At 38.0% G+C, this 21178-nt stretch overlaps 1 long non-coding RNA gene across 3 annotated transcripts in view; it reads right to left on the bottom strand.

The window, feature by feature from the left end:
• Positions 1-21178, bottom strand: part of LOC102997451 (uncharacterized) — a 57238-nt gene that overhangs the window by 2607 nt on the left and 33453 nt on the right. For 2 of the 3 annotated variants that reach the window (XR_451502.2, XR_009009116.1), the window contains exon 4: positions 10259-10367. This is a non-coding gene — a long non-coding RNA (uncharacterized LOC102997451). Of the gene's footprint in view, positions 1-2393; positions 2495-10258; positions 10368-21178 lie in introns of all 3 variants that reach the window. The other variant, XR_009009115.1, reaches the window with a different exon arrangement.

Genomic DNA, 21178 nt, shown 5'->3' with positions numbered 1-21178 from the left:
TTCCTCCCCACAAATACAACAAAAATACATCGACATGTGGAAAAACTCCTACAGAACACCTACTGAACGCTGGCAGAAGACCTCAGACTTCCCAAAAGGCAAGAAACTCCCCACGTACCTGGGTAGGGCAAAAGAAAAAAGAAAAAACAGAGACAAAAGAATAGGGACAGGACCTGCACCTTGGGGAGGGAGCTGTGAAGGAGGAAAGGTTTCCACACACTAGGAAGCCCCTTCACTGGAGGAGATGGGGGGCGGTGGGCAGGGGGGAAGCTTCGGAGCCACAGAGGAGAGCGCAGCAACAGCGGTGCGGAGGGCAAAGGGGAGAGATTCCTGCACAGAGGATCAGGCCGACCAGCCCTCACCAGCCTGAGAGGCTTGTCTGCTCACCCGCCGGGGCAGGCGGGGTCTGGGAGCTGAGGGTTGGGCTTTGGAGGTCGGATCCCAGGGAGAGGACTGGGGTTGGCTGCGTGAACACAGCCTGAAGGGGCTACTGTGCCACAGCTAGCCGGGAGGGAGTCTGGAAAAAAGTCTGGACCTCCCTAAGAGGCAAGAGACCATTGTTTCGGGGTGCGTGAGGAGAGGGGATTAAGAGCACCACTCAAAGGAGCTCCAGAGACAGGTGCAAGCTGCAGCTATCAGCGCGGGCACCAGAGACAGGCATGAGATGCTAAGGCTACTGCTGCCGCCACCAAGAAGCCTGTGTGCAAGCACAGGTCACTATCCACACCTTGCCTCCCAGGGAGCCTGTACAGCCCGCCACTGCCAGGGTCCCGTGATCCAGGGACAACTTCCCCGGGAGAACACACGGCGCACCTCAGGCTGGTGCAACATCACACCAGCCTCTGCCACCGCAGGCTGGCCCCGCATTCCGTACCCTGTCCTCCCACTGGCCTGAGTGACCCAGAGCCCCCTAGTCAGCTGCTTCTTTAACCCCGTCCTGTCTGAGGGAAGAACAGACACCAGGGGGTGGCCTACATGCAGAGGTGGGGCCAAATCCAAAGCTGAACCCCAGGAGCGGTGCGAACAAAGAAGAGAAAGGGAAATTTCTCCCAGCAGCCTCAGGAGCAGCAGATTAAATTTCCACAATTAACTTGATATACCCTGCGTCTGTGGAATACCTGAAGAGACAACGAGTCATCCCAAATTTGAGGCCATGGACTTTGGGAGCAACTGTAGACTTCGGGTTTGCTGTCTGCAACTGACTAGTTTCTGATTTTTATGTTTATCTTACTATAGTTTTTAGCACTTGTTATCATTGGTGGATTTGTTTATTGATTTTGTTGCTCTCTTCTTTTTTTTAAGTTTTTAATTTTTTTATTTTACTAATTATTTTTATTTTAATAACTTTATTTTATTTTATATTATTTATTTTTTTTTCTTTCTTTCTTTTTTTTCTCTCTTTTCTGCTGAGCTGTGTGGCTGACAGGGTCCTGATGCTGGGTGGCTGAGTGTCAGGCCTGAGCCTCTGAGGTGGGAGAGCCAAATTCAAGACATTGGACCACCAGAGGCCTCCTGCCCCAAGTAATATCAATCAGCGAGAGCTCTCACAGAGATCTCCGTCTCAACACTAAGACCCAGCTCCACTCAACGACCAGCAAGCTCCAGTGCTGGACACCCCATGCCAAACAACTAGCAAGACAGGAACACAACCGAACCCATTAGCAGAGACGCTGCCTAAAATCATGATAAGTTCACAGACAAACCTAAAAAAAACCACTGGATGCGGTCCTGCCCACCAGAAAGACCAGATCCAGCCTCATCCACCAGAACACAGGCACCAGTCCCCTCCACTAGGAAGCCTACACAACCCACTGAACCAACCTTACCCACTGGGGGCAGACACCAAAAACAACGGGAACTACAAACCTGCAGCTTGCAAAAAGGAGACCCCAAACACAGTAAGTTAAGCAAAATGAGAAGACAGAGAAATATGCAGCAGATGAAGGAGGAAAGTAAAAACCCACCAGAACAAACAAATGAAGAGGAAATAGGCAATCTACCTGAAAAAGAATTCAGAGTAATGATAGTAAAGATGATCCAAAATCTTGGAACCAGAATGGAGAAAATACCAGAAACGTTTAACAAGGACCTAGAAGAACTAAAGAGCAAACAATGATGAACAACAAAATAAATGAAATTAAAAATTCTCTAGAGGAATCAATAGCAGAATAACTGAGGCAGAAGAACGGATGAGTGACCTAGAAGATAAAATAGTGGAAATAACTACTGCAGAGTAGAATAAAGAAAAAAGAATGAAAAGAATTGAGGACAGTCTCAGAGACCTCTGGGGAAACATTAAACACACCAACATTCGAATTATAGGGGTCCCAGAAGAAGAAGAGCAAAAAAAAGGACTGAGGAAATACTTGAAGAGATTATAGTTGAAAACTTACCTAATATGGGAAAGGAAGTAGTCGATCAAATCCAGGAAGCACACAGAATCCCACACAGGAAAAATCCAAGGAGAAACATGCCAAGACACATATTAATCAACCTATCAAAAGTTAAATGCAAAGAAAAAAATATTAAAAGCACCAAGGGAAAAGCAACAAATAACATACAAGGGAATCCCCATAGATCTGCTGATCATTCAGCAGAAACTCTGGAAGCCAGAAGGGAGTAGGAAGACATATTTAAAGTGACTAAAGGGAAAATACTACAACCAAGATTACTCTACTCAGCAAGGATCTCATTCAGATTTGATGGAAAAATTAAAAACTGTACAGACAAGCAAAAGCTAAGAGAATTCAGCACCACCAAACCAGCTTTACAACAAATGCTAAAGGAACTTCTCTAGGCAGGAAACACAAGAGAAGGAAAAGACCTACAAAAACAAACCCAAAACAATTAAGAAAATGGTAATAGGAACATACATATTGATAACTACCTTAAATGTAAATGGATTAAATGCTCCAACCAAAAGACATAGACTGGCTGAATGGATACAAAAATAAGACCCATACATATGCTGTCTACAAGAGACCCACTTCAGACCTAGGAACACAAACAGACTGAAATTGAGGGTATGGAAAAAGATATTCCATGCAAATGGAAATCAAAAGAAAGCTGGAGTAGCAATTCTCATATCAGACAAAATAGACTTTAAAATAAAGTCTATTACAAGTGACAAAGAAGGACACTACATAATGATCAAGGGATCAATCCAAGAAGAAGATATAACAATTGTTAATATTTATGCACATAACATAGGAGCACCTCAATACATAAGGCAAATGCTAACAGCCATAAAAGGAGAGATTGACAGTAACAATAATTGTAGGGGTGTTTAACATCCCACTTTCACCAATGGACAGATCATCAAAAATGAAAATAAATAACGAAAAACAAGCTTTAAATGACACATTAAACAAGATGGACTTAATTAACATTTATAGGACAGTCCATCCAAAAACCACAGAATACACTTTCTTCTCAAGTGCTCATGGAACATTTTCCAGGAGAGATCATATTTGGGTCACAAATCAAGCCTTGGTAAATTTAAGAAAATTGAAATCATATCAAGTATCTTTTCTGACCACAATGTTATGAGACTAGATAACAATTACAGGAAAAAAATGTAAAAAATACAAACACATTGAGGCTAACCAATACACTACTAAATACCCAAGAGATCACTGAAGTAATCAAAGAGGAAATCAAAAAATACCGAGAAACAAATGACAATGAAAACACGATGACCCAAAACCTATGGGATGCAGCAAAAGCAGTTCTAAGAGGGAAGTTTATAGCAACACAATCCTACCTCAAGATACAAGAAATATTTCAAATAAACAACCTAACCTTACACCTAAAGCAATTAGTGAAAGAAGAACAAAAAAACCCCCAAAGTTAGCAGAGGAAAAGAAATCATAAAGATCAGATCAGAAATAAATGGAAAAGAAATGAAGGAAACAATAGCAAAGATCAATAAAACTAAAAGCAGGTTCTTTGAGAAGATAAACAAAATTGATAAACCATTAGCTAGACTCATCAAGAAAAAAAGGGAGAAGACTCAGATCAACAGAATTAGAAATGAAAAAGGAAAAGTAACAACTGACACTGCAGAAATATGAAGGATCATAAGAGATTACTACAAGCCACTCTATGCCTATAAAATGGACAACCTGGAAGAAATGGACACATTCTTAGAAAACCACAGCCTTCCAAGACTGAACCAGGAAAAATAGAAAATATAAACAGACCAATCACAAGCACTGAAATTGAAACTGTGATTAAAAATCTTCCAACAAGCAAAAGCCCAGGACCAGATGGCTTCACAGGTGAATTCTATAAAACATTTAGAGAAGAGCTAACACCTATCCTTCTCAAACTCTTCCAAAATATAGCAGAGGGAGAAACACTCCCAAACTCATTTTACGAGACCACCATCACCCTGATACCAAAACCAGACAAAGATGTCACAAAAAAGAAAACTACAGGCCAATATCACTGAAGAACATAGATGCAAAAATGCTCAACAAAATACTAGCAAACAGAATCCAACAGCACACATGAAGGATCATACACTGTAATCAAGTGGGGTTTATCCCAGGAATGCAAGGATTCTTCAATATATGCAAATCAATCAATGTGATACACCATATTAACAAATTGAAGGATAAAAACCATGTAATCATCTTAATAGTTGCAGAAAAAGCTTTCGAGAAAATGTAACACCCATTTATGATAAAAACCCTCCAGAATGTAGGCACACAGGGAACTTACCTCAACATAATAAAGGCCGTATATGACAAACCCACAGCCAACATCGTTCTCAATGGTGAAAACCTGAAACCATTTCCACTAAGATCAGGAAGAAAAGGTTGCCCACTCTCACCGCTATTAGTCAACATAGTTTTGCAACTTTTAGCCACAGCAATCAGAGAATAAAATAAATAAAAGGAATACAAATCAGAAAGAAAAACTGAAACTGTCACTGTTTGCAGATGACATAATACTACGCATAGAGGATCCTAAAGTTGCTACCAGAAAACTACTAGAGCTAATCAAGGAATTTGGTAAAGTAGCAGGATACAAAATTAATGCACAGAAATCTCTTGCGTTCCTATACACTAATGATGAAAAATCTGAAAGTGAAATTAAGGAAACACTCCCATTTACCACTGCAACAAAAAGAATAAATACCTCGGAATAAACCTACCTAAGGAGACCAAAGACCTGTATGCAGAAAACTATAAGATACTGATGAAAGAAATCAAAGATGATACAAAAAGATGGAGAGATGTACCATGTTCTTGGATTGGAAGAATCAACATTGTGAAAATGACTATACTACCCAAAGCAATCTACAGATTGAATGCAATCCCTATCAAACTATCAATGGCATTTTTCACAGAACTAGAACAAAAAAGTTCACAATTTATATGGAAACACAAAAGACCCTGTATAGCCAAAGCAATATTGAGAAATAAAAATGGAGTTGGAGGAATCAGGCTCCCTGACTTCACACTATACTACAAAGTTACAGTAATCAAGACAGTATGGTACTGGCACAAAAACAGAAATATAGATCAATGAAACAGGATAGAAAGCCCAGAGATAAACCCACACTCATTTGGTCACCTTATCTTTGATAACGAAGGTAGGAATATACAATGGAGAAAAGATAGCCTCTTCAATAACTGGAGCTGGGAAAACTGGACAGCTACATGTAAAAGAATGAAATTAGAGTACTCCCTAACACCATACACAAAAATAAACTCAAAATGGATTAAAAACCTAAATGTAAGGCCAGACACTGTAAAACTCTTACAGGAAAACATAGGCAGAACACTCTATGACATAAATCACAGCAAGATCCTTTTTGACCCGCCTCCTAGAGAAATGGAAATAAAAACAAAAAAATCCCAATGGGACCTAATGAATCTTTAAAGCTTTTGCACAGCAAAGGAAACCATAAACAAGACGAAATGACAACCCTCAGAATGGGAGAAAATATTTACAAGTGAAGCAACTGACAAAGGATTAATATCCAAAATTTACAAGCAGCTCATTCAGCTCAATATCAAAAAAACAAGCAACCCAATCAAAAAATGGGCCGAAGACCTAAATAGACATTTCTCCAAAGAAGATATACAGAGTGCTAACAAACCCATGAAAGGATGCTCGACATCATTAATCATTAGAGAAATGCAAATTAAGACTACAATGAGGTATCATCTCACACAGAATGGCCATTATCAAAAAATCTACAAACAATAAATGCTGGAGAGGGTGTGGAGAAAAGCGAACCCTTTTGCACTGTTGGTGGGAATGTAAATTGATACAGCCACTATGGGAAACAGTATGGAGGTTCCTTAAAAAACTAAAAATAGAACTACCATATGACCCAGCAATCCCACTACTGGGCATATTCCCTGAGAAAACCATAATTCTAAAAGAGTCATGTACCACAATTTTTATTGCAGAACTATTTACAATAGCCAGGACATGGAAGCAACCTAAGTGTCCATCAACAGATGAATGGATAAAGAAGATGTGGCATGTATACACAATGGAGTATTACTCAGCCATAAAAAGAAACAAAATAGAGTTATTTGTAGTGAGGTGGATGGACCTAGAGTATGTCATACAGAGTGAAATACGTGAGAAAGAGAAAAACAAATACTGTTTGCTAACATATATGTATGGAATCTAAAAAAAAAAAAATGGTTCTGAAGAACCTTGGGGCAGGACAGGAATGAAGACGCAGATGTAGAAAATGGACTTTAGGACACGGGGAGGGGAAAGGGTAAGCTGGCATGAAGTGAGAAAGTGGCATTGACATATATACACTACCAAATGTAAAATAGATAGCTAGTGGGAAGCAGCAGCATAGCACAGGGAGATCAGCTCGGTGCTTTGTGACCACCTAGAGGGGTGGGATAGGGAGGGTGGCAGGGAGACGCAAGGGGGGGGGATATGGGGATATATGTATACTTATAGCTGATTCACTTTGTTATACAGCAGAAACTAACACAACATTGTAAAGCAATTATACTCCAGTAAAGATGTTAAAAAAGTAAAATAAAATAAAAATAAAAATCTTAATTATTTCTTTCTTTTTAAGTGTCTACCTCCAAGAAAAAACAAGAGTCTCTATGTTCAAATCTCAGCTCCTCCACAAACTCTAAAGACTGAGTAAGGAACAAGTGGGAAAGTTTTAAATCACCCACATTTTCTAAAGTGTAGACAAAACGTGAGCTACTGGAGAGGTAAAATCCTAAGGAAGGTTTCTTGCTAGAGGAAAGTAAGAAAATCCAGTTTCAACTCTCAGGTAGATGTCAATAGAAACCTGGCGTCTTTAGAAAATATCTCCGTGCTTCTAATGCAGAGGGCGCGGGTTCTATCCCCGGTTGGGAAGCTAGGATCCCAGGATCCCACATGCCTAGCAGCCAAAAAAAAAGCCCTCATGCCCATTCCCACCCCCAGACCCAGGCAACCACTAATCTACTTTAGAAAAAAAAAAAAAGGTTTTTTTTTGTTTGCTATTTTTTTCTCCAATTTTATGGTTCTCTTCCTAAAGAAAAATAAAAACAGAGACTTGAGGATGGATTTTTTTTTTCTAAAAATTCAGATTCAGCAAGTGAGTCTTTAAAAATAAAGATGGCTAACAGACTCAATCATTTTTCCATACATAGCGGTTCCTGTGTTCTATTCAACACCTCAGGTCACATGATGGGCTGAGGCTTGAGATTTCTAGAGTTCACAATCCTCATCACAGAGAAACACATATGCCCCTCAATATCCAAATGCTGAGGACATTTTCTAACTTATCTTATCTCTAGGGTGCTTTCACAGACCATCTGAAGGTCTGCTCTGAGACAGTGGTCTTTTAATCCAGCTAACAAATTGCTTAGTTCTTAGAGGGAATGCTTCAATATGAATAAGCAAATGATACTTTTTGTGCAAATTAAATATCATTTCAAACCCCTTTTCATACTTTCACTTTATTAAACCCATTCAAATGATCTCCTCACTGGATATTTTTATTTGGCACTATCAGTGTAAACAAAATGTGTTACAGTAAATATTTGTTAACCAAATTTGCTATCACCCCACAATGGAAGAAAGAACTGCTCTTAGAGTATTTTGATTTGTGAATCTGGCTTGTTTTCATATGAGGCCATTTGCTGCCTTTAGTGGTCACTGATGATTCACTGATTCATGGTTCTACACCAGATAGAACTTATTTATCTCCACACGTAGACAGACCCAGTCATTCCTGTTATGTCTTCACGTGTACAATGACATTTGAAAAATAATTTAACAAAAGCTTAGCATCAAAATGTTAATTCAAAAAACATTTTTTATTGTTTGTTCAACTCATGTTCAATAAACAGAAAGGAGTAAGATAAAAAGAGAAAGGAGGAAAGAGCGCATCATGTGAAAATGTGAAGGAGCTTTCCATCACATTACCCACCAAAATCTCTCTCTCTCACACATACACATACACACAACACACACACACACACACACACTCAAGCTCACACTTCTTAGGGGCTCCATCACTCTTTTGTTCTCTCACACTCTTTAAGAATGACACAGTCATTATAAAATAAAGACACAGTCATAGTAAAAAAAAAAAAAAAAAAAAAGAGCCACATCACAGTTTTCTCTAATAAAAATCTAATTAATAAAAAACCAAGTTTCCAAACAATTATGAAGGGCTGTAACACTCCATAGTTCCTCTATACACCCTTAAATCAGGATACCTTGTATGCAGGTATGACCACATCAGGATATTGGGAGCAAAGAGAAAAATTAAACCTACTTTTCCTTGACCGTATTTCCTGTTCAGAAGCCCTCTTAGAAATTCTTAAAAATATATTGATATAAAATATTTACCAAAGAATAGTTTTTCTTTTCTTATCAAATTAATTCCCACTTCATCACTGATGGGTAAGGAAGAAGATGAGGCAAAGGGCATGACAAAGTCAATGCCGGAGCACATGTGCCTGATACACAGGGGCAGAGCTGGTTTGAGGTTATCGAAGGCCTACACAGTCTTCTGGAATAACAGTGTGATTATGAAATCCCAGTCTTTCTACCATGCCTAAACCAGGATGAATACGACAAGTTTTCTGAAATGTATGGATTACCTGAAAAGATATTTTGTTGATCCTACTTTGCTTCCAAATAAAGTATAACAAGGAGAAAATAAAGTCATTCAGACAGAAAAGCATTGGTCACTGTTTACTTCCAGGGTTGTTCCCCAGACTGTGATTTCAAGAGTTCTGACCTGGACATCACGTTGTCTCAAGGCCTTTTTTTCAGCTCTCTGTCCAGCCTGCCCTCTCTCTCCTCACTGACCTCACAGGTTGATAACAGCAGCCCTTGCCTCTGGTTCTGTGACTCTCAGGAAGTGAGTCCTCTCTTGCCGTCTCAGCCTGTAGCTATTCTCTGCTGGCACACCAGTCAACCACTCATTTAGGAGATCATTTATTTTTACTTTTGCATTGTCTTCCTGATCAGTGAAAAAGAAGCTTTCTTGGTGGTAAGACAAATATGATGCAGTAAATGTTTTAAAGTATATTTTGCTTATTTCAGGAAAATATGGATCGACAACAATGTTAAGGACCTCTGCCCTGATGGTAACCCCAAATGACCACACCATCCCCGAGTGCAGTAACTGTCATCATATCTTCTGTACTGTTTAGAAAGAAAAGGAGAGGCCAACATTCACCCCAATGGGAATGTGGGCAAGGAGCTCTCCAAGGTCATGCCCATTATGAACTCGCAGCAGCATAGGTCATGGTTTGTCTATTAAAGTGTTAATATTAAATAAGTATTTTGCCAAGTCAGTGATTTTTTTTCCAAATCCTCTGGCCACTATGCAATAAGCATGACATTAATATTTTTTAAGCAATCCAAATCATAATAAATCTCTTTAAAAAAGAGAGACAAATCACAAACCCTTAACAGATAGGCAGCTATTTCTTTGATTCATGTATCTGATAATCCATTCTAAAAATGGCTCTGAAGTTGCCAATAATTTTGTTTTATGCTCATGGAAGAGATCATGGATTGAGAATTGTGGCTTCTTCCCTTGAATGGAGGAACAAAGGTCAACCATTTAATTACAGTGCCATTGCCTAGGCTAGGGTATTATGGTGTGGTTGAAAAAGCAGTTCTAAAGAACTAACTATATGTATCTCAACTCTATTTCAGTTATAGTCAAATATCTCTGCTATGATAATAAAATGAAGGTTTACAAGTTCCCTTAAGGAAAAGCAATGGTTTTGCTTATTAAAATTACCGTTGTTGGGGATTTGCACAACAGGAAGCACTGGGTAGCTGCTCACAGCCAAGTTCACACTCTTCTTAGACATCACCTTGTACATTACTTCTTGGCATATTTATTTCTCCTGAAATAGAAAAAAAGTGAACACAGTTTGTGAGTCAGCTGAGAAATTCAATGAAACAAACAAGCCAACAGCCAACAGCAGCCACAACCACAAAGGCTCATGCTGCAAGGCTAGGTGATGTCAAGCCCAGGTGATTGCAGAGGTCTCCTAGCACTCTGTCATCCTCTTTGGCTCCCTCAGAGCTGTTCCCAGCATGGCCACTAGGAGGAGATAGCTGTTCCCAGCTTTGTCTAACTTAAAGCTCTTCAGTAGCTAGCTTCTCATCTCCTTTAGGACAAAGACCAAGTTCTTTCAGAGAGCCGCTAGGCTTTCTGCAGGTCAGGTGCTCTCTCTCTCTCTCTCTCTTCTTGGCTTATTGCAGCCTTCTGAACTCTTTGCTTTGTGGGTTCTAGTCACATGCCTTCTCTCAGCATCTTGATCTCATGGCCCTCCTGCTGCAGGGCTATTGCACACACATCTGCACAACCCCTATGCACCCCCATATAGAACATTCCCCAATCAACCCTGTTCCCCATCCTCCTCTGTTTATTCTTTTGATCTCAACTGACATTGTTTCTCAGGGAAGCCCTCTGTGACATCCCATTCCAGATCAGTCTTTTGTATTAAACTGTCAGAGAATGACCAGGCTCTCCTTTATAACACTCATTTCAGGTATGATAAACTTATTCTTTTCATTATTTGATAAATTCTCTGCCCCCCAATAAATATATGAGTTCCATGAATCCCCATTATATAAGAGAGTGACTGACACATTAGTGGCACTAAATAAATATTGGATGAAAGAACATGGAAAGTAATAATTGGCAAATATCATAGCAAGACATTTTCTCTAGATTTATACTATAGTCTGAATTAACCAGCCTTCCTTCTTGGCACAAAATGCCTCTTGGCAAAGGTAAGATTTTCCTCAGGAAGTTTCCAGCAAGACTTCAGTTGGCAGAATGATGGAGTTAACAGGTTAATGCCATGCAGTTCATTAAATTCTTAGCACAGGACACAGCCACAAATTTCAGAGAAACTAGAAGAAAGATATTTTGTTTTTATTCATTACACGCATAATGTAAATTCAGAAATTTTCCACCTTCTCTTCCCATAGAAGCTAATACCACATTTTAGATTACCTAGTTTTAGAGATTATAGAATTCCACACTTTCAGTGACCCCAGAGGCAAAGAAACTGTCCATTGACAAAGAGTCATTTTTGTACCACAAGGGAGGAAAATAGGGGAGAAGATTCTTGGCCAAATTTTAGGACACTTTTGCAGCAGCTCTTGTTCCCCTCTCCTAAGTCTGCACCCTGAATGAAGGACGTTTTTCAGGGTTCCAGCTAATCAGGGACCACTTGCACACTCCCATTATAGTTTCAGTCACCATAGGATCCGTTGTCTCCCACCGTCACACACCAGGCCACCAGCTTAACTATTCTAACTGAATTCTTCTTGCCCTGTCTAGCTTCACCTGGGATTGCCCCCTTCATCCGCCTGCAGGCTTCTGCCTCTCTGATTTTGGTCCGGTTGGTTGCCCTACAACCTCAGATCTCAGATGAGTTCAAGAAAAATCACAACCTCTCAGGTTGTTCAGATTTTTGCTGTTGTTTTTATAAGGATGGGAGTGACATTCTTTCTTGTTCCCTGCTTTCCCATGTGGACACTGGAATTCAATAATTGATGTTTGAATGCAAAGTCAAACTAATTCCAGGAAAATCCCTAATGTTACATTATTATTTTTATATATTACCCTATTTGGTTTGCTTATATCTTGTTGAGCATTTTGTGTGTCAATATTCCTGGCATTGGTTTATATTTTGCTTTCCTAGAAATGTTCTTTATTGATTTGGTCACAAGTTTATGATGCTCTTATAAAGTGAATAAAGATGTCCCTCCTCTTCTATATTCTAAAGGAGTTATAACTTGGGTATTTATACTTCAAAAGTTTTATAGAATTCACCAGTGAAGTAATCTAAGTCTAAAGTTTTTTTGTGGGAAGATTTCTAATTACAATTCAATTTCTTTCTTTCTTTCTTTTTTTACAACTTTCTTTTTTTTATTTTATTTTATTTATTTATTTATTTATTTATTATTTTTTATTTTTGGCTGTGTTGGGTCTTCGTTTCTGTGCGAGGGCTTTCTCTAGTTGCGGCAAGTGGGGGCCACTCTTCATCGCGGTGCGCGGGCCTCTCACTATCGCGGCCTCTCTTGTTGCGGAGCACAGGCTCCAGATGCGCAGGCTCAGTAATTGTGGCTCACGGGCCTAGTTGCTCCGCGGCATGTGGGATCTTCCCAGACCAGGGCTCGAACCCGTGTCCCCTGCATTGGCAGGCAGATTCTCAACCACTGCACCACCAGGGAAGCCCCAATTTCTTTCTTGATACAAGAATTGTTGTGTCAATTTTGGTAAATTGTGTCTCACACTCTGGGCTTCCCTGTGCTCCAGGATCTTTCCTTCTCAAGTCTTGGCTTAATTCCAAACAGGTTTTTTTTTTGACATTTTGCCCTAAATTCTTAATTGTTCTTGGAGGGAAAATCGGTCTTAACAAGATAGTTCACTGTTGTTGGAATTTCAAAATCATAAAATCTTAATATGTTGAGCTATGTTACAAGCACCACTGTGAGGGTATGTGTGTGTGTATTAAAAGATTCATTCAGAGATAAATTAAAAGACTCATTCAGGGAAGTCCCTGGAAACAGCCTGAGGGAAAGTGTGGCCTTTATGTGACCACCTTAGTGGCTCTACAGGAGTGGCTGATGGATGCTGTCAGTCAGCTCTGTTCCCTGTAGAATGTTCTAGATGGGAGAAGTAGGTGGCTCAGCTCCTTGGTCACCATGGAAAGGGGACCAGGATTAAGATCACTTTTTTTTGTATGCCTGGTAACTTTTTATTGAATGCCACATAAAGTTTATGAAAAGTTGTGGAGATAAACAGAGGCTAGGGGTATTATCTTCCTTCAAATAGGAGTTCCCTTTGTTTCTGAAAACAAAGTAGGATAAAGGTATCAAATCAACTTAACCCAATCGATGACTGAAGAGAGTTGAACATTAACTTCAGTCTTGAGGGCTGGTCTATTTCTGTTTTTCAGTTATTCTTAGCACACAACCCCTTGGGAGTCCTAAAGCCGACATTTACCATGGCACTTCCTGCTTAGCAATTTTGGACCTCCTATTTTTCCCACTAACCCCATAAGGCTGCTAAAGTCCTATTCACATTCTCTGTCTCTTGGTTGCTCATTTCACAACAAATTCCTCAAGAAGAAAAACAGTGTCGAATACTGCACTTACCCTCTGGGTTTCCTTTCACTGCAGGATTTTGGCCCCTAAAGGTTTCCCTTGACTTTAAACATTTCTTTTGAAGTTTTCTCCTAGATTTTCTAATTGTTCTTGGTTGGAAAAATTGGTCTTAAACATGTTAGTTAACTATTTCTGAAATGATATGTTACTTTGTTTTTGTATTAAAACTGATAATATTTTATGTTGGAATGAATATATGCATTTGCACAGAAATATGTATGTTGTAAAGAAAACATGCATATAGTATACATATATATATGCTCTCTATATAGAGTATATATTCCAAGTGTGTGTGTATGTGTGTTTATATATATTGTTGCATATATACTCTATACTTGTATATATAGACTAACATACTAAGTATATACACTTGGTTTATAACATTATATATACTTAGTATATATGCTTGATTTATAACATTCCATGTTGTGCTTTCTTTGTCAGATCTTGGTATTCAGTTATAGTCATTTACTATACTTTCCTCTATATAAATATACTTATGCCTTAAAAATGAATTTAAACTACATCTTGAAATCAAGACATTTTAAACTTTACAATAATTATAATAATTATGGGGGACAGAGGAAACTTCCCACTAATTTATCCATAAATTATAAAAAATTTCTCTGCTTCTGTAACATTTTTCTCTGATATTTATCGAAGACCAATTATATCTATGTTGTTGCTATTCCATTATTTGCTCTCCATAACTAGTGTTTTTCTATTTTTATTCCTTTGACCTTAACCTGACATATTTTTAAGTATATGTTCTATATCACTATTGAAATTTCTATACTACATTATCGGCACATTTTTTTCCTTTTTCAAACTAGGTAGACTCAATGACACTGAATTACTTAAAATCTGTACTTATTTCATCCATGTCCCATTTCATTTGCTTTTGCTTCCCTTGCTCCTATCCCATGGAGTCTTAATTTCATCCGGTTTCCTTCCATGCCATCTTTTCCCCTCACCTTAGTATTATTGTACTCTTTATTTTTTTTTTGCATGTCTGAAAAGTTGTGTACTTTTTTGAAGATGCTAAAGAATTATGTAAATTGTCTTTTGGTTTTAACATTTTCAGTCTCCTTTTCATATCCTCACTTCCCACCCCCCCACCTTTTCCCTATGTATTTCCTCTTGGACTCTGTTTTTTCCCCTTTACTCATTTTCTAGCATGATAATACTTTCTTGATCCTGGTGTTGACCAAAAGATAAGGTAAACAAATATCATTCTGACTTGTTTATTTTGCCTACAGCTTTAATAGCATCTTTAGATGTAAGAGAGTATAGGTTGCTGTCCACAGCTCTCAGTAAAATTATCCATTTTTAATTGTTAACTCTACTTAGGGTATTTCTCCCAAATTCATATTTTAATTCTTTGGTACTCTGTTTCTAAAATCTAATTCTTAGCTAAATTTATATCAATCAACATGATTTCTTCATTTTTCATCCATAAGAAAAATCACAATATTTTTCATAGCTCCTCTTCTTAACTGAATCTTAGGGCTAATTTGAATTCTGAATACAGAAGAAGTCAATCTTTGTTGATTCTAAATTGGTTCACCCACCTGTATTGCTTAGATATTTTTCCTTTTTTCTCTCCGTGCAGAATTACACTTTATTTAATTCTTGTTCTTAGAATAATTCTAGAAAGTAATTGTCAGGGTACTGCATTTTAATATGACAAATAACATACTCAGCAGAATTCAAGGGAAAAGTAATTTCTTTTACTGAATGACTCACGTGGCAAGTGATCATTCTAACCTTGGTCATTTTTGAGTCTTATTTTTAAATAAATTTTAAATTTTAGAATAGCTTTAGATTTCCAGAAAGGTTGTGATATAGTACAGACAGTCCTATCCACTATACAGCATACCAAGTTTCTCTTATTATTAACAGCTTACATTAGTATGGTACATTTGTCACAATTAAGTAATATTTTTGACCCCCTTCACCCATGAAGTAATATTAATATATTATTATTAACTAAAGCCCAGACCCTATTCTGATTTTCTTAATTTATATCTGTGCTTTTTCTATTCCAAGATTCCATTCAGGATACTATCTTACAATTAGTCTTCATATCTCCTTGGCTTCCTCTTGGCTGTGACAGGTCCTCAGCTTTTCCTTTTGATTGAAGACCTCAACAGTTCTGAGGAACACTGGCTAGGTATTTTGTAGATTGTCCCTCAACTGGGAATTCATGTAATTAAATTGGGTTTACAGGCTTTTGGAAGGAAGACCACAGAGATATCATCATCTCAAGAGTATATACAATTAACATGACTTACCACTGTTCATGTTAACCTTGATCCTCTGGCTGAGTCAGTGTTCACCAAGATTCTCTACTATAATGTTACTCTTTCTTTGTTTCTTCCTTTCCATACTAGACTTTTTGGAAGGAAGGCACTATGTGCAGCCCACACTTAGGCAGCAGGGAATTATGCTCATCTCCTTGAGGGTGGAGTATCTACATGGATTATCTGAAATACCTCTGTATAGGAGATTTGTCTAATTTTCTCTGTTTATTTATTCAATCATGTATTTATATAAGTATGCACTCATGGATATTTATTTTATATTTGGATTATAATCCAATACTATTTTACATATTTTGTTGCTTAACTGTTCTAGTTTTGGCCATTGGATACTCTTTCAGGTGGCTCCTGAGTCCTTTTGGCATACCATCAGTATTGTGCTTTTTTCTTTTTCCTTTTAAAGCACTTCCTTTCTTTCAGGATAGAAGATGTTCCAGGATTATCTTGCATATTCCTTATCCTGCCCTAGAATCACCATTTTCTGCAAGGAACGTTGGTTCATTTGATTGCAAAATGTTATTAGAAACCAAGATCTGGATTCTAGATACAGTTACTGTACTGGTGTATTTTGTTTCTCAGCCTATCATCTGACATTGAAAGTCAGCGTATATTTCTATACTAACCCCCATATAAATACATAGCTCTAAATATTTCTAGATAGATATTCACCTGTATCTATGTTATGCTGAACATGAGTTCATACTGATATTTCCAACCCTAAGCCTCCTCCCTTTGCTCATCTATGACCTCCCAGTCTAACAGTAGGAAACCTGTCTCCCACCCACCTCCATTCATTTACCTAATTGTTCAGTGCCAGTCTGTATGTAGTGCATTATCAGAATTATTAATCTGAACCCCGTGTGACACACCTTTAGAAAACCTTATGTATTGTGCCTTCTGCTTTTAGTCTGACATTGTTTCTAGTAAAAGATACTCAGGTAAATAGATCTTTAGTGTGAGGATTTCTGATAATCCTGCTGGTGGTTGGGCTGTGCTTAATATTTGCTGCAGCTGTAGGTGGTAAAGGCTTCAAACTCCTTTAGTGTCTGTTTTTGTCACCCTTCTTGACTTTGGACTTCCTCAGATACTCTCCCTCAGAACAAGTCTGTGATTTGCAAACCTTTCAGCTATAATCCACTCTTCTTAGACTAGAGCCTTGTTGGTATGGTGTTAAGGTGGGCGATGGGGAGGAGTGTTCTATAATCTTCTGTGCAAATCTCAGTCTTCTAGTGGGCCAGGATCGCAGGGCTGTGACCTTCATCAGGCTTACTCGTTGTTATAGCTTTTTCCCTCTGTCCCCTACATCTTTCCTAGCTGCTCTGGATCCCTGTTGACCATTCTTGTTTTCACTCAGGTGAGAGGTGAGGGTTGCAGGGGGTTGGAGTGAGAGGAATTTCTTTCCACCAGCTTGATAAGGCTCTGGCAAAGTCCTTTTCCCTGCAGAGCAGGACTTTGTTCTAGAGAGCCTCTGAATGTATTTTTAAAATATTACTCTCCCTTCCTCTTCTCAGGGACATGAGGGAATCTTTTTCTGGGATCTTCATTATAAGAACGTGGTATGGTTCCTTGATATAAAGCCCACAGAACTGTGGGGTGCCTTGAAGACTGCTGCCCTCAGGAGCTTCTCACACTAGTCTACACTCAACCACCAGAAAATTGGCAAAATCGTCACTTATGTGGTTTTACTTATTTATAGCTCTATTGGCCCCAGCTCCAGGTAAGATATTGGCTGTATCTCTCTGGATGGCATTTGTTTCTCCAAATTTCAGGTTGGTGGTTTGCCTTGTGACCTTATGTCTCTGAGGGGTCCAAGAAAAGTCAATGATTTTCAGTTTCTGTATTTTTTTTCTTATTATAAGGATGGGAAGGAATGTTGGAGCTGAAATGAGAAGTTCTCGTATTGATTGTTTTTTAAGAAATAAACCCTCATGTATTTTTATTGTTTCCAGATGCATATTAATTATACTATCTTATAGCTCCAAAAAGGTCACCTGTCTGAGATGAATGGATAAAGAAGATGTGGCACATATATACAGTGGAATATTACTCAGCCATAAAAAGAAATGAAATTGAGCTATTTGTAGTGAGGTGGACGGACCTAGTCTGTCATACAGACTGAAGTAAGTCAGAAAGAGAAAAACAAATACCGTATGCTAACACATATATATGGAATCAAAAAAAAAATTGGTCACAAAGAACCTAGGGGCAAGACGGGAATAAAGACGCAGACCTACTAGAGAATGGACTTGAGGACACAGGGAGGGGGAAGGGTAAGCTGGGACAAAGTGAGAGAGTGGCATGGACATATATATACTACCAAATGTAAAATAGATAGCTAGTGGGAAGCAGCCGCATAGCACAGGGAGATCAGCTCGGTGCTTTGTGACCACCTAGAGCCGTGGAACAGGGAGGGTGAGAGGGAGGGAGATGCAAGAGGGAAGAGATATGGGGACATATGTATATGTATAGCTGATTCACTTTGTTATAAAGCAGAAACTAACACACCATTGTAAAGCAATTATACTCCAATAAAGATGTTAAAAAATAAAAGTCACCTGTCTGAATTTATATTAATATCAATGTGAAAAATCTGCAAAATCTTAGTATACATTATTGTGCCTTAAGTATTTTGTACTTGAAAGTGTAGTATTTATGTGCTATTTCTATAAATAATAATTATCTGCTGACAAAGATTAGCCGGGTTACCTCAAGATTTCATAGCATACATCGAGTTCTCTATGACAGTCATTTTAACAGTGAAAAGAACCTGTTTTTAAATAATAATGAGAGCAGGATGACTACGGTATGGCATTTTGAGTCCTAACTCATAAAGGATTTGTAATTTAATATTCCTCCAAGGTATATATCTATAGAGTACATTTATATACTTCTGCTCATATTGTAATTATGTTGTAAGCTCAGATTTTGGGGATTCTTGTCATCCCTTAGACTGCATTACACTCATCTGATTAGTTAATATTTCTATTTTTCTTAGAAACACCAAATCTTCAATTAAAGGAGTAATCGGGTGATTAATATTAAGTGGAACTGGAATAGAAAATGTAACAAAAATATTCTATTTTCTATGTTTACACTTTACATTTTCTATGTTTAAAACATCTGCACATCTTGTATTATCTGTTGGGAAGATCATTCTCAACTCCAATCTTATTAAAAAAAAAAAAAGAAGAAGAGAGCAAGGAAAGAAGATAGAAAGAAGGGAGAGAGGGAGGGAGGGAGGAAGGAAGAAAACCCTTAGATTATAAGCAGGAGTGCAGACATTATTATCTTTCTGTGGTCCTCTCTGACCAGCCTGCACAAATGCAAACATACGTGTTCTGTCTTCTATACTCCCACCAACTATTTCACTTTACCCTTTACCACGTTGTATGGAAACCACTGTTTGCATCAACTTTCTACTGACTGAGCTGTTTGAGAGCAGAAAGCATGTGTTTTCTCCAAGACCTCTAATAAATATGATGGTGACATCTGTTAACACCAAATGAATAGCTTTGAGATGAAAGAATGAACTTAGACTGAAAACTATCAAGGGACTGTAACTAAACTTTTTGGAGAATCTTTAGACAAATTTAAAGAAATTAAATTCTTGTCTCTGCCTTATAACATTGATTTTGAAAGAGTTAAACATTTGTATTCCAAGTTTATCTGGAATGAAAAGGTGAACATTTGTTGTTGGAATACTTGGATTTCCGATATAGACTCAAGCTTTCACAATGACTTGGAGAATTGCAAATATATTGTTCCCCATCATCTCTTGAGCTACAAAATTGAATTAAAAGTACAATTGAATATAATGAAGATATGTAGTCTTGCCAGTCATTTCCAAAACTTTAGTAGCTTATAGCTTTTACATCCTCATCTTTCTTTCTGTGATTCCTTTACTTGTAATGTTTCTTCCCCACCAGATCATACACGGTATCCTCAAAACATCTTGCTTTCCGCGTCTCTTTGAAGGTTGGGTTTTTCTTTTTTTATTTAAGTTGATTTAAGTTGATTGTTTCTAACATTTCTACATAAAATGTTATATGACAAGGGGTCACAATAAACTGAAAGTGGCATGAGGAACGAGATTTCCCAAAACACTTTATTTTACCATAGACACTGAATTAAATCCATACTAAGTACTTCCAAGGGCAACTACCCAGGTAAAGGGAGACAAAATATGACACTGTACCTGTGTCTCCAGAACCCAGTAATTGAAGACAACTTGCCATGGATATGAGTTTAATAGAAGTAAACATTAGGTGGAAAGAGCCTAACAGAGAAGAAGGACTCAGTGAGACTAATTGGGAAGCCACATATTTAGGCTAATTAATGGGCTTGGTATTTTATTGCTGGTAAGTGTTAAAGAAGAAGATTCCTAGTTTTCTGATTAGAGAATTTTTGAGAAAAAGTTGATGTTTACGAACTTTCTCATCAGGAAACACTGTCCATTCCCTTGTATTCAATAAATTGCTCACAGATTGTGACTAGAGATTCTTAGAGTTGTTAAAAACCAAGTCACTGCTAACATGGTGGGAACAGATGTCTCTGGGGTGAGAACAATTTCTGCACTCGCAGGTGGTGTTCATATTTGTGGCAACACTGGCAACAGGAAGTGTGTGAAGGATGATGATACAGGAGACAGAAGGTTCACATGACAAATAAAAGTGATGCCGAATAATAAATGTGTCTACACATTTTTAGACAGTGATGTTTGCTCCAAAAATCTGAGAATAAGTCAATCATCAAGACTAAGCAGGTTAACGAGCTTGATACACAGATTCAAATGCTTTTGAGGTATTGCTTATGGATCATGAATTTCTTTTAACCCTAAATAGATATTTATTACTTGCTACTGAACTGCCAAATGTCATAAGCAGGTGGATTATGCTAGTGAGTCACATTATGCACACCTGTGAATGTGTCTCTGAAAAATATGTTAATTTATCATTTTGAGGTGAATGGGATTTCTAAGTGTGTGAGTAAAAGATGAAGTCTGGATGATTAGTCTTTAGAGAAAAGATGAGGATAAATTGATTGGTATGATCTCAGAAACCTTTTTAGAAGAAAATAATCTGATTTAAGGAAGAGAATTTAAATAATTTATTTCTTGTAATTAATTCTTCCTTTACCTTTGTGTTTGAATGATGACCATTTTGTATCTTCTAATTTCTTTAGTAGGCAAAAGGTAAATTGAAAGCTGT

Source organism: Balaenoptera acutorostrata, chromosome 8 (genome assembly GCF_949987535.1).
Source record: "Balaenoptera acutorostrata chromosome 8, mBalAcu1.1, whole genome shotgun sequence".
NCBI classification, from domain to species: Eukaryota; Metazoa; Chordata; class Mammalia; order Artiodactyla; family Balaenopteridae; genus Balaenoptera; species Balaenoptera acutorostrata.
The sequence above is the reverse complement of the archived record's forward strand: the minus strand, read 5'-3'. Positions and strand labels throughout refer to the sequence as shown.